General features: G+C 47.9%; 1 protein-coding gene across 3 annotated transcripts in view; it reads right to left on the reverse strand.

Moving 5' to 3' along the window:
* Positions 1-14,393, reverse strand: part of LOC119171474 (uncharacterized) — a 168,251-nt gene that overhangs the window by 58,879 nt on the left and 94,979 nt on the right. The window contains exon 1 of one of the 3 annotated variants that reach the window (XM_075893690.1): positions 5,392-5,538. The exons of the other annotated variants lie outside the window; for them this stretch is intronic. The gene's annotated coding sequence lies outside the window, so the exon portion shown is untranslated. Of the gene's footprint in view, positions 1-5,391; positions 5,539-14,393 lie in introns of those variants that run through there. 3 annotated transcript variants of the gene reach the window in all.

Genomic DNA, 14,393 nt, shown 5'->3' on the forward strand with positions numbered 1-14,393 from the left:
CGGTGCCTGTGCTGGTCGCTGCTGGATGTCTACTTCGCCTCCTCGCCTATGCACCCTTATTCAAAGAGTTTTCTATGCAGACGAACTACAGCGCCACGTGCTTCCGCCAGCCTGGGCAGGCCGAATCACCCACAACACCCTTCTCGCTCCTCGGGTTCTAAAACCAGGACCGCTCATGGCCGATCCACTGTGGGCCTCTGGCCGTCACCCACATTACGGATATCACTGATCTTAACCACCGTGAACGCAAACGCAAACAAAAGCCTTCTGTCCACACGGCAGGTGTTGGGAGGGGGGGGGGCGCACCAGCCACAAGAAAGCACGGCATCTCAAACAACCCTCTGAGGAGAAGGGGGCGAACGCGGTCTTGCACCAGTTCCGCTCCTCCATCCGTGTATACAAGTAACCTTTGGAGGCATGTACAGTGAAGTGCCGCGCAGTGCATATGTTTCCTATGATGGAGCTATATGGAGAGCGGGTAGACATTTTTACGAGTCACTCCGTTCAAACGGTAGTAGCCCACGCAAAAGCAATGACTAGCATCTTTCTTAGGTCACTATTGGAGTCGCCCAGACACTTTAGACGAACGGCGAACAATGCCAGCTGAATGCAGCTCGTCCAGCAAGTCGTCAACAATCTGCAGTTTGGAAAGGCTAACCAAATTGGTACAGCCCATTTGATCGGTGAATAGCTAATCGTATTGGCGTAATAGTGCCGATAGACGAGTCTTCCTGTGTATCATCCAATTGAGCCGCACAGTCTATCCGAGGATGCGGAGCGTCAACACGTCGTTACACTCGATCACGATGGGGATATTGAAGTGTGGCAGCTTGGGCTAGTTGGTTAGGTTAGGTTAGATTAGGTTAGGTTAGCTGACGAGCGTACAGCGCAGGGGCATGCTCCCGAAATTTGCACGCGACACGGTTTCGGACGTCTTCACTGCACAGACAACAGATTACCCCGGCGGGTTGATGAACGGCTTTAGCAGGAAAAAAGGTCCGTCGCGTTAGCCTCTATTTGCAATGTCCGCTACGATAGCGGTTTTTAGGAGAAAGTCCCGACAGAGGATCACAGGAACACTGCGCCCATCATCATCTGACACACAACCTCGCGGCGCCAGCCGACTGGGCAACGCAGTTCCCAAAAGCGAATGTCGTCCGGCTGTCCCGCAAGTGATTCTGCAAGTTGGACAACACCTGTTTGCCAAACAACGAAGTGCTTGCTCCCGTGCCCAGCAACGCCGAGAATTCGCGGCCGGCAATGGTGAGCGAAACAAACGGCGCGGGCGCACCAGCAAGGCTGACTGTTCGCTGGTTTCCGTGCCGACCGGTTGTGCCCCCGCGATCACCGACGGCAGCGCAGCTCTGGCAACATCTGGTCGACCGGCTCACCCTCCGCCATCTCCTGACGCCGTGATTTCTCCTTACTTCTGTATGTGGGTCTCTCTGTCCCTGCCCCTATCTCCATCCATTTGAATCCCTCCTTACCCCCATCCCTCGTGAGCCACTATTGAGGTGTCGCACAATGGTGCAGACAGTTACAGGGTTCTTATCTTCTTTTCTCTCTTTTTAAGATTCACTTATGTATGTCCGGTACGCAGAGGGAAGAGGCAAGGTTTCGGCTACTCGTGCCTTCACGAACGACCTACGCTCCCGTTACCCTGCCTCAAAGGAGGCCAGGTAATCTCTTGCACTGTGCAGGTCACCGTACCCGCTGTAGATCGGAAAGACTATAACATGACAGCAGGACGAGCGTATTTCGGAACGGCCGAAAGCGTTTCGACTGTCCTCGTCAGTGCCTAAAATCATTGGGCGGCATTTTGCAGCAGCGTCTGTGCACCCGTCTCAGGGGAAGCTGTCAGCGCATTAGCGGCGCCGGCGAGAGATGGGGAACGGTATCAGAGCTCGATAAGCAGCGCGGTGTCAAAAAGGATACCGAAGGTCGCACCGTTCTCGAGAAGCACTTGTTGCTCACAGCTGGCGATTGGGCAGCTTCACGTGAATTTGCTTAGAGCCCCCCCCCCCCCCTCCCTCCCCCCCCCAAAAAAGCAGCGCCAACCGGGCCTACTTTATCTAATAGGTTGATCCAACCTCTAGTGGAAGCAGGCAGGAGAAGTTTCATATGTAACCATCAACGAGATTAAAAATGCCATACAGGATATGGCACGTGGAAAAGCAGCTGGCGATGACGTAACAACAGCCGATTTAGTTAAGGACGGAGTAGAACTTACTTCGAAGAAAACAGCTACCCTTTATATTAAGTGTCTCAAGCAAGCAACGGTTCCAGCGAGCCGGGAAAATACCATCGTTAAACTATTAGTATATAAGAAATGACACAGCAAAGATTTAAACAACTATACGTTTATCAGCTTACTTTCGCTGATATACAAAATATTTACGGAAGTAATCGCAAACAGGATAAGTGAAACACTCGATTTCAACCCCCAAAACAAGCTGGGTTTGTGAAAGGCTAATTACTTTACAATGAATCCATTCATGAGATAAATCAGGTAATTGAAAAAGCTGCTGAATACAACTAGCCATTTACCTAGCTTTCATACAAACTACGAAAAGACATTCAACTCAGTAGAGATATTTGCAGTTTTAGACGCATGAAATCATCATCATCCTGACTAAGCCCACTGCAGGGCAAGCGCCTCTTCCATGCTCCGCCAACTAACCTGATCCTCTCACATGGAATTGACAAGGAGTATACTAAATCCTACGTCAGTACATTAGCCGATAAATTATTAAAATGAATATGAAGAAAATGTAGTGCGGAAGTGCCTGGGGAAACAAAGAACTTGAGATATAAAACCATGCATTGGAGTGTATTCAAGAATATGTATACTTAAGTACTCTTGAGAGCACGTAATCATAAAGAAAAGAAATTCACCAAAGAATACGAACGAGCTGGAGCACACTCAGCAGGTACTTCTAAATACTGTGAAGAAACCTACTACTATCATTAAAGCGAAAAGTATATAGTTGAAGTCCTTTATAATAGGAATGCCGGAGCCAAAATTCTTGAATTTTGTATGAGATGTCTCTTATAAGCATAGAACCATGTATGTATTTTCCTATCAAGCCATATTTTACATTAGGCACACTGGTGTCTTTTATACCCATTTGCCTCTTATATTAGTGTCCCTTATAAAAGGGTTCGACTATACAACCATTTCATACCACCAGTACTGATGTATGGAGGCTGAAACATAGAGATTAATAAAACCAGAGCAAAAGCTGAGGACGCTGCAGCGTGCAATGGAACGCAAAATGATAAATATAACACCAATGTACAGGAGGACGGCAGCAAGGGAAGAGAACAGACAGAAAGTACTTTTTTTTTCTGGGCTAGGTGGAAGCAGCATAATGAGGGGAAAATTCTAGACGCCTTTAAACGCCACAGGAAGAAGAACGGAGAACAAGCGTCATTGACGCTCTTTCTATAGTTCGTTTTTGTTGTGGTTTTATCAGCGTCTAAAATTTTTCGGTTATTAGAACAGAGAGCAGGTGTAGACGTCCTAGCTGACATCAAGCGGGAAAAAAAATGGGCCTGGACTGGTCACGTAAAGCGTGGAACAAACCAGTGGACAACAGTAAGAGCGACAGAGCAGAGAGGAGGTGTAGACATGCTAGCTGACAGAATGGACAGCTGCACTAGCAATTCCTAGTGCAGCTGCCGCTCTTCTCCTACTCTAAAGAACGGCGGCGAACCATTCAACAGTCTTCGAAGTGCCATGTCATCGGTTTGGCCAGGCGGTACTTAAGATACGCGGAAGACGTAGTTAGGCCTAAGCAGCCAAGACCCACGACGACCGCGTTACAAGCAATGGAGACAAGCGAATCATCAGACCGATGCTGACAGACAGCGACCTTATGACCGCTTTCAAAACGTCAGCGACGAAAACGGCGGGAAGGCGAGGCTACATCCCTACAAAACCAACGCCACGACCAGCAAGATGCTCGACTAGGGCGTGACCGCATGAGCATATACACAGATAGAACATCTTCACTAGAGTATGATATACTGGAATGGGGCAGTGTGCCGTCATCACGGCAAACCAATGTGAGAGCGGTGGTCGCTTTTGCGAAGACGCCACGAGTAGGGCGCCACAGTCGAATGGCGTGCCCGGAGCACGTAATTTAAATTTGCGTTGCGAACATTTCTGCAATTTTCGAGTAAAACAGTCACATCACACGATTGAAATTAAAAGTGGCTGCGAGATTGAAACACATCCAACGCATATGGATGCATTGACGATATAAGTAATGCTGCTTCTGCGTATAGTCTGAGCTCGCACCATTCCAATCGCAGAACACAGACCCAAATCGTATGCTTCCTTACTCCTTTGATTTCAAAACGCATAAAAAACGCATCGCTATTCATTTTAACCGTATGTACCCCTGCTTAGCTATCACACTAACAAACGAGGAGGTCCTATTGTAATCGTCGGGTGTGTTCCACGACCACCACTTACCTGCGTGAGCCAGGAGAGTAACTAGTAGCAATGGTAAAAAAAAAATCACTATATGACAAATACGCGCGCTACTACTTTGTACGTTTTAACTATCAAAAGGCACGCCAAAGTCTAGGAACGTAACTATGAATTCTCCGCAATGTACTCAGGGTGCTGGATATAGTTTATAAACACTGAATAGACCGCTGAATTCATGTTGGGCTGCAGAAACCGCTATGCACCAGGCTTTCGCAAATACCAAGTCTTCCATGCACACTATACATTTTGCTGATGCGTTATGAGAAACAGACGACAGCAATCGACGAGTTTGCCCGCACACTCACGAGATCCAGCAGTAACAGTAACAGGAACATTTAGCTCGTACGTATACTTTTTAACGTCACTGAGTTACCAGAACGCATGTTTCAGAAAGTTTTAGTTCCCCATTCGTAAACGTTTACGTACATAGGTGAACATAATATCAGGGGTTTTACGTGCCAAAAACTGCGATATGATAATGAAAGACGCCGTAGTGGAGGGCTTCGGAAATTTCGACAATGTGGTGTTCTTTAACGCGCATCGACATCGCAAATTACACGGGCGCCTACCACTTCGCCTCCACCGAAAGGCGGCCGCCACGGCCGACATCGAACCCGCAACCTTCTTATCAGCAGCCGAGAACTGGCACTGTTTCACCGAGACCACTGGATGTTTATTACAGCTGCATTTTACGTTCCGCAAAGGTCCACGCATGCCCACATTCCTTGCGGTATGAGCTAACACGGCGACGTTAAAAAAAAGTATACGTGCAAGCTAAAAGAACCCTTGGAAAAACAGCGACGTTTTACGCAATTCGCTGCGTCATGTCCACGGCGGGCATCTAAATGCGCGAACCTCTAAGCATTCTAAAGGTGAGAGACCTGCAAACTTACCACGCAAGGGCGATTCGAAAATGTCGTCGTGATGTCCACTTCCGAAGTCAAAAGACCTAGTTGCAACAACGATGTGCGACACAGGTTGGACAGTCGATAAACCACTGGACAAGGATGGTAACTAAATGTTAAAGAAAAAAAAAACATGTGGTCCCACGTGACGCGCATGGAGCCAATAGCGACGGCGTCGCGCGACATTTCCCTCACCACTATTCTGGTCGTGGGAGAGAGAATGTAGGTGAGAGGCACAGCCTAACAAAGGAAGAAGCAGGACAGTGGTCGCGCGACGTTTCCCTCGCCGCTATTCTGGTCGTGGGAGAGAGACTGTAGGCGAGAGGCCCATCCTAACAAAGGAAGAAGCAGGACAGTGGTCGCGCGACATTTCCCTCGCCGCTATTCTGGTTGTGGGAGAGAGAAACGAGGGAGACGCGTTCCTACGCAGGTCGCTATTCTACGCAGTTCCACGAATTCGCAAAAATAAAAACAAACAAACATTATTTTCAACAGGGTGTCGTTTGTGAAGAGCTGCAGTACACACAAAGATGATATTTATATTGGTTTTATTTTATGCAGTGTCATTCCACGTTTTTGCGAGTGTGGAAACGTCGGACGCTTCACGTACAACCCACAACCAAAATGGCGTCTTCGTGCTCGATTGAGTGCGCGTCGCCCGCCAGCTATTTCGACGACTAGCCGATGAAGCTCGAGACGAATTTCACGCAAACGATTGGAAACGATGCGAGTAGCACGGAACGTCATCCTTCGAACGCGGCTGTCATTCGGAACGTGAGCAGTGCTGGACTATATACTTTGCGGCGTAGTACATTCGCAGTCGCTCCGCCTCCGTAGCTTTTCATTCATTCCCGAGAAATGTTGCGCGTAACTACGAACTCATCTCGCCGTCTCCCCATCTTTCCTGACCACCTTTTTCTGTCGAGACTGTGCGATCAAGTGCTCCCCTCGTTATTCTCTCTACTCTTCTTTCTCTCCTCCTGTGTCATCAAGCAGCTAAGCCTTGCCAACACATATGGTAGACCGATATTAGATTCTTAATTTTTTCCTTTCGTTAATTCAAGAATCACTCGTATATACATAGATATCACGAACCTCACATCCGGAAAAGAGAGGACCGAAAGGCGCACCATGTTTAAAAACATCTGGAATCACAGTCGAAACATCTGCAGCGGCGAGATGCGTTTTTAGATGCGCCATGGCGTTTACTATGCGCGCTATTTTCACATGCAGAACGAGAAGTGGAAACTTTGCTTTGAAAGCCAAGGCAAGGCCCCGCGTCGAAATGTTTAGCTTGCCTTTCACTGTATTCAATTAGGGCATGCGAACAGTGATGTCCGAAAAGCGCCGTAGCTCTTGACTGCACGCATTAATGCAACATATTCGTGTCTGCTCTCTTCACTATTCATCACATGCATAAGTAGGCGCACAAGGGACGGGGGCCTCCCTTCTGGCTCCCCAATCACCGAACAAGGGGGGCAAAGTCACCCCGCACATTGACACAATAAGGAGAAGGCCGCTACCACAAACCTCTGCCCCGTTCCCATCTCCCTAAATGGGAACCTCGCGCACGTCCATCATCGCATGTTAAATGTATTTTCAAGATATATCGAGGTTTAACGCGTTTAATGACTGGCGAGATTGCGTCGCTTCTCCACAGTGATGTGGCAGCGACGTACAGACGAGATTTCCCCTGGAATAAGCGCGTCTAGAGTTGCCAAGTTTGACCCAACAGTGCAACATACGTGGTGGCGTTCTCTTTTTATGGAAAACCTGTTAATTTAATGCACGACGCCAACCCTTACGGTGCATCGAGTCTACTGCTGGGCCACGACCGTCATGACCGAACTACTGCCGCAGCATCTGCGCATTTTCACCGCTGTAAATAGCGACGAAAGAGAACAATGGATGCCGTTGCAGAAGGTACGCCGTCCACTGGGCCAGAGCAGGGTGCAAAAGGCGCATATTTGCGCCCACATAACAACACTGACGGCCCTCCGCGATGCAACATGGGTTTGCACTTTTCAAGGCAAAATCGTGCCGACGTCCAAGTTTTAATTCAACAATGCTTATCTTAGGCGACAAAACAAAGCACGCTCCGACTGTAAGTTACGAAACAGCGTCACTAACTTCAATTGATAAAGATACACAACAGCACTTAGACACACGACGAAGGAAGAAAGTGACGCACACGGCTCTCAACTTGTTGCAACTGGTTTATTTAAAAACAACATGTACCTTTCTTAAAGGCCAGCGCAAATGCTGATTGTAAAAGATCATTCACTCGTTAAACCATTAGGCACAACGTCGTGTGAACTTCCTAGTGCGCCTAGTTTAACAGGCCACTTTCGTTTTATGATAATGCCAAGGGAAGGATGTCCCACGCAATGTCTCGCTTTTGAAATTGTCTGGAATACGCTCAGCCACTTCTTTCGCGTAGGTGTTCCCACCGACTCGCCCAGTCTGCCTGTCTTCTTCGCTAACTACGGTTATAACGGCAACACGCTGCTGATATAGTGGTGGCCGTACAGCGACCCTCATGTGTTGCAGCCTGACGTGATTTGGTCACGTCACGCTGACGTCGTGACTCGCAATTTCGCCGCGTGTCACGACAGGAAGCAGACCGACGCTCGGTGCAGCGTAGTACCAGCCGATGCGCAGATCGTAAGGGCCGATTCCAGCAACGTACGATCTGCCTCACAAGCTCCGCGTTTTAGATGCAGGTGAAAACGCTTGAGCTTAGATTTAGCTGCACGTTAAACAACCTCAGCTGTTCGACGTTTCCAGAGTCATCCACTCATAATCATATTCATCATCATATGGTGGTTCTAGAACGTTAAACAAACAATTATTATTGAGTTATTACTTCATTTCTAGGTGCCATTTTCCTAGAGCTCACGACGACGAATTATTTTGTCGCATCATCGGACTGCCGTCTGCTTGCCAGTCGTGGACAAAGCAAGTCCGTGCCGAACGAATCGCTTTTGTTCGTGGAAGTCGCGGGTGGGAATCGCCCGCCCACTCCATGTGGTGAGGGTCGGTCCATCGCCACCCAAAGCTTGGAGAAAGTCTTGGAACCCGCCATGGAAAAAAAAAAAATGCGCGGACGTGCTTTCGTGAAAGGGCTTCGTAGCAGGTGGTTTGCTGGCGCATTTCCCGGGTTCACTCCGAAACACGTGCCGAGTGTGACGCTTTGTTCGTAGACACGACGTCCGCTAGTTCCAGTCGAAAAGGTGCGCACTCACCGAGCAAAGCGTGGCGAGGGACCACCGCATCCGATTTCACTAGACACGCGCCGTTGACTAGAGGCCGTTTCACACGACATAAAAAGTAGCGATTTTCAGTCCGCAAATTCGCTCGCAGCGAAGAAAAAAAAAAAAACAGGCCATTTTGCTCACGCCGCAGCGGTCCAGGGCGAGCTTCCAACACGTTGGAAATTTTCGCTCTGGTCGCAACGGCGACTTTTGGTCGGGACCCGTCGAATGAGGGCCGGGCCGGCCAAGCCGTCCAAATAGCGTCGACGTGTTTGTTTTAGTGATGACCAATGCTGTGCATTTTAAAATTAATTTAGATTGGAAAGTGTTCGTAAATGACGAAACACAAGTGCTCTTCGTTACCGTTCAGGGAAACACACAGATAGTTACATCATATTTAAAAAAATTACAGTGTTGTAACGTACCGGACACCCTGGCACACTTGCTTCTTGCATGCCAGTGTATTGCCAGACGTAATCTACAACAACACACGACTGATAATGAAGCAGGATGGACGAACGAAGACCTAACCGAAACGTCGCAGGCGAAGTTCGCCCTCGAGGACCTAGAAGACCAGTTGAGCTAGTTGAGTTGAGTTGAGCTAGTTGAGCTATAACTTATATGAAAAACGCTTATTGGAATTTCACGGGACTAAAATTTGGAACCGACTACCCTTAGAAGCTAAAGTGGCAAGAAATTTTAAGCACAGTGTGAAATTATTTTGCTTGCAGCATCAAGACATATAAATAGTTTTTTTTTCTTTTTTTTTCTCTCACTTTCTTCTGCGCTAATTAGTGCTTTTACCCAGTCACTTATTATATATGACGATGATGATGAAACAAACTATATTTGGGTATGTTGTGAAAATGCATCTATGTACACGCGCTTATGTATGTAGTATGTATGTGCATATGTGAATAGTTATATGTATAAATAACTGTGTATATATGTGTTTATTGCTAAATGTGCTCTGCTAAGCTGCTTTTATGTACTCCGATATGGACCGATCACTAGCCAATGTAGGCTAACGGTCCAGATACCTTGTAATCTTTTCTTTGGTTTGTCAATAAAACTACATCTGTCTGTCTGTCAACAACACGTCGCCAGGGCCATGAGGGCAGTAAAAGCCAGAGGGTTCCTGGACTATGGAGCCCTCCCACCTCAGGGTGACACCGGGCATTGCTCATGACACTGTTTCAAAATAAACGTTTACATCTCTCTCTCTCTCTCTGCCACAACGAACGGCGGCAAAAAAGTTTCTCGCTGCCCCTATCGCAGAGCGACAATCGCGGACCAATCGCGGTCCATGTGAAACAAAACCGCCATTAGCATTCTGCCAACAACATTCCGAGTCGCTCCTTCTTCTTATTTTGAGAAAGAAGCTTGCAGAACGACCAGGGCGGTGAAGTACTGTTGACCCTTCAGGAGTTGCCCGGTAAGCCGCCCGATGAACAACCATGGTGCACTGTCCCTATTCAACAGCACACGTACGAAAAGAGGTCGAAAAGAGAGAGACGTCTTTCGTATGGACATCCGACCCACGCAGGCCGAAAATCTGGTGGCGAAACGGCCGCCAGCGACCAGAGCCAGCGTCTCTGTTGCAATTTGTAGTCGCAGTGATCTTTTTTTGTCGCGGCTGCGTTTGTTCGTGGTTGGATGAAAAAGCACAGAGGAAAAAAAATTAAACAGGTTAGTAACTTCAAAATTTATCCTACGCCACGATCTTTTCCAATGTCACATTTATCCAATCATATGGAGGCAACCATCTGGCGTCGTTTCCATCAGCAATGTTCTGGCGTGCGCCACTACGTGCTGATGTGGTCGGCAGCGATGTAGTGACTTTATTGCGCGATCAAAGTACTAAATCATTTGATATCGGCGCTTAGACCTATGCTAAAATTATCTTGAGCTATCGGTCTACGCAAACCACAAATGAAAAAATGGCCGCTTCAAAAGCGTTGAAGGGCCCTTTTAAAGAGATTCACCTCTAAAACAGAAACAGCGTACCAGAGAGAATTGCTGGAACTGTCTATTGCTTTCCGTCAACGAATTGTAGACTGCAGACTCAAGATCACTTCACCAGCTGTCTTTCGCATCAATCATCACGGTAAAAATACCAGCGAACTTGCGTAAAGAGTAAGCTCACTGCGAACGTACGTCATGAACGCGCCCGCCTCCCACTGGTCGGCACGAGGCACACTGTCTTTACAGTGTGCGGCGTCCCTATCACTCCGCTGCGCAACCTCCAGCCCCAGCGATTTCTGGGACGTCTTTCATCGCGCTTTCGCTTGGTGATCGACGACGCCGTTTCAAAGGCTTGTGCCATGTTTTCGCCGATGTTGGCACTCTGGCAGAGGCTCGACGCCGTGCGCACGTTTCTGTACCAGGCCTTCAACTTTGCCACACGCTATGCCGTTTAGGCAAAGACGAATCGGCGCCGCACATAGACGACGCTATATATCCGCCCCATGGCCAAGCAGACGCTATACTGCTATTGCTTCGGCCCACTATGTGTACGGGAGCGCCATATACGCGCAGACTGACAAAGACGACGATCGGATTTCTTTGATCCGGCCGAATCTTGATTGATTGATATGTGGGGTTTAACGTCCCAAAACCACATTATGATTATGAGAGACGCCGTAGTGGAGGGCTCCGAAAATTTCGACCACCTGAAGTTCCTTAACGTGCACCCAAATCTGAGCACACGGGCCTACAACACTTCCGCCTCCATCAGAAATGCAGCCGCCGCAGCCGTGATTCGATCCCGCGACCTGCGGGTCAGTAGCCGAGGCCCTTAGCCACTAGACCACTGCGGCGGGGTGACCTGGCCAAATTTTGGCGTGGGTATACGTGCCAATATTTCAAATAGCGTCATCATGATCAACTCCGTTTAACTCGTGCTCCTGGCCTGTGTCAGGCCCGGGCGACGCGTCACGCGCGGCAACTGCTCAACTCGCGGGAGAATTTACAACGACAAAAACCGGCTGCGATGCGCGCGGAGTGGTAAATTCACTGACCAAACTTATTGCATAGCTTCCGCAGTGTTACAAAAGCACAACTTCGCACTGACGGAAAGCAGGCCGTTCACATAAGCGGCCCCGCGAGAATAACTAGAGGAGTGACACTATTTTCACAACAAATTCGTGCAGTTCGGGGCCTCACCTCGATGATGGAACCATTTTTTTTTCTTTCCGTTGGGGCGCAGTGGTCACTCTTTTGGCTTTCTTTTTTTTTTTTGCCCTCTTTCTCGGTTCGGCGACATAAAGGGACACTAAACGCAACTATTAAGTCAACGTTCATTGTTGAAATAGCGGTCCAGAAACCTCGTAGTATTACTTTTGTGCCATAGAAGGGCTTATTTTGAAATAAAATCACGTTTCAATGGCCCGCATCGGGTTAGCGCACTTCAACAACCCGCCTCAAGAAGCGGACCAACTCACGTCACTGTTGCCATGCACAAAGTTGCCCGGCTTTACTGCGCGGTCGCCGACACTAGTGGACAGAACGAAAGCAGCGGGAGCCACAGCAGCAACAACAGCTCTACCATTGGCTCCAAGATATGGCAGACGTGTTTCGGTTCAACAGCGCCCCGCTAAATGGCACAACCTGTACCTGTCAGTTCCACTACGCGAAAATTGAATTTTCGAATTACTCGCGCCGTTCCCCATAGTAACGTGCGGCGGATCTTTTTTCCATGATTATAACAGAAGCGAACAAGCAGCATGCTATTGCGTCTCTTGATGCACGGAAGGTTCTCTATTTAGTGCAGCTAGATCGATTGCTAGTGATTATTTGTAGGCGGTTCGTCTGACATCATCGGTGTCATTTTGAGATTGTCCTACTGCGGCGCATGTATTCTAGTGCTTTTACCCTAATTTTTCGGTAAGTAGGGCACTGTTGTTGATAATATTGTTTTATATGTCATACATTTAGCTTTCACATTGACGTACATTGTTATTTGACTAAAGTGTCCCTTTAACGACGCACGAGCCTTCTGGACTTTAGAATGTGATCGAAAAGTACCCCCCCCCCCCTAACGGGGTAACATCATCATGACGACGGCTACTCCCACGGCTACCTAATGTCAGACGATGTGCTTTTTGAGAGGTCCTTGGCTGCCGTCAACGAGAGGTATATACTGCGCGTACATCGAGAGACCTGTACAGATCGTCTAAATGCAAAGATCTATCGATTCTGTCACTATGCGCTTTGATTTAGAATTTAGAACGGAGTACTATCTTCAACCAGGGAGTTTACTACAGTTTGGTTGGGCCTTATGACTATTATAATACGACAAAAGCTCGGCTGTGACACATCAGCATCTAGCACAAAGCTCATTATCAGGTCTATGCTTTATTCTAGACGCCGAATTCCCATTTCTAGCAGAACTACGGCTAGCACACACGACCATGTCCCGATATAGAGTACAGCCCAACTGAACATATAGTGTCTTGTGATGCGCACGATTGCTTTCTCAATGTTCAAAAAATAAAAATGCACAGACGCATACAAAACAAACGACCAAGCGCTGCTATTCCTTGAATTCAAAGCATTTATGTAACGAGCACAGCAGCAGACTGGTTCGTTTCTTTTCAGTCACGATTACATGAGCTTGCATGCGAGCACCTAATCATGCCCGAACAGAAAAATAACAGTTAAGCTCCGATTACGTTAATCGGAATTTACGGGTCATGTCCCGCTAACCAGAGCTATATAGGCTTTCCACTCAAATCAAAATAAATCGGTGCCAGGAAAACTCTGAACCTGTGACCAGAACAATATTGTGATGAACAGATTTTCAGAAACGCCAAATCCTTTTTCTAGTGTTGCACTAACCCTAACTGAAAACTTGTTCTCCTGAGTTGGTCCTTGGCTGAAATTACTCTTGCGCTTTTGAATGCTAATTCAAAGCGCACAACAACACACTAGGAAGCAATCGATAGATACTTTTAGATTATACTTGTTCAAACCTCTTGACGTCCGCGCAGCATATCTCTCATTGACGGAAGCCAAGGTCCTTGGCTTCCATCAACTTTTCAACATCTGCACATTTAAGGGGATGCAAATTTACACCCCTGCCGCACGACGAATGGCGCAACTGCCGATTCGACAAATCTTGCCCATGTGCAGTCTCTAGAGAATGGTACATGCATTACTTTCGGGATTCACGTTATGCAAGCGGTTTATGGGGTAACAGAAATATGATCCGACCATCACTGCACAAGCGCACACGTTTTCCTTAATCTACACGTACTCGGAACCAGCGTGGTGTGTGTGTGCACGTGAGGATAGACGCATGTTAGGGCGTTTCGAGCTCGAGAGGAGGAGCTGCATCCGTTTCTCGCGTTCAACATGGCGGCGTCGGCACTGCGGTATTTGTTTTGAATACTTGCCGAGTCCAAGCAGCAGAAGATGGCTGGAACAGGAGCAGGCAACGAAGCATACTGAATTCGGGTCTACTCGAGCGGTGTCTAACAAATACGTCATGGAGCGTTTCCCGGTAGCCGGAAATACCAGACAACGTAAAATATGGCGTCGACTGACGAATTACAACCTTCGGGACACACTGGGTTTTAATGTTCAGCTCAAAAAGGCAACGCATTGGTAATTATGCTGCTGCAAGGATCTCACACAAGTAGTAGAATGCATGATGTTCCTGCACAATTTCGTGCTCGCCTTGTTTATTTTGAACCTGCTAGATGGTCCAATGTCGGAAGCATTAGGCCTTTTACA

Source organism: Rhipicephalus microplus, chromosome 4 (genome assembly GCF_043290135.1).
Source record: "Rhipicephalus microplus isolate Deutch F79 chromosome 4, USDA_Rmic, whole genome shotgun sequence".
NCBI lineage: Eukaryota > Metazoa > Arthropoda > Arachnida > Ixodida > Ixodidae > Rhipicephalus > Rhipicephalus microplus.